The following is a 478-nucleotide window of genomic DNA, read 5'->3' as shown; positions in this document are numbered from 1 at the left end:
GACAAAAAATAAGTTTATTTCATAATTTATTTTTGGAGATGAAATCATTATTTGGTCATAGATTGGACAAAAAAGTTTATTTCATCTATTTCTTCTTGAGATGAAACCAACATCATTTAGCCATATAGTGAACACAAAAAAAGTTTATTTCATAAACTTCTTCCTAAGATGAAATCAACATTATTTAGCCATAGAGTGAAAAAAAAAACAGTTTATTTCATCAATGTTTTCCTAAGATGAACTCAACATGATTTGGCCATAGAGTGAAAAAAAAGTTTATTTCATCAATGTTTTCTCAAGGTGAAATCAACATTATTTGGCCATAGAGTGAAAAAAAAGTTTATTTCATCAATGTTTTCTTAAGATGAAATCAACATTATTTGGCCATAGAGTGAAAAAAAAAGTTTATTTCATCAATGTTTTCTCAAGGTGAAATCAACATTATTTGGCCATAGAGTGAAAAAAAAGTTTATTTCAT

The sequence above is a fragment of the Palaemon carinicauda genome, chromosome 5, assembly GCF_036898095.1.
Source record: "Palaemon carinicauda isolate YSFRI2023 chromosome 5, ASM3689809v2, whole genome shotgun sequence".
In the NCBI taxonomy this organism is placed as follows: Eukaryota; Metazoa; Arthropoda; class Malacostraca; order Decapoda; family Palaemonidae; genus Palaemon; species Palaemon carinicauda.
This window is presented reverse-complemented; position numbering follows the sequence as displayed.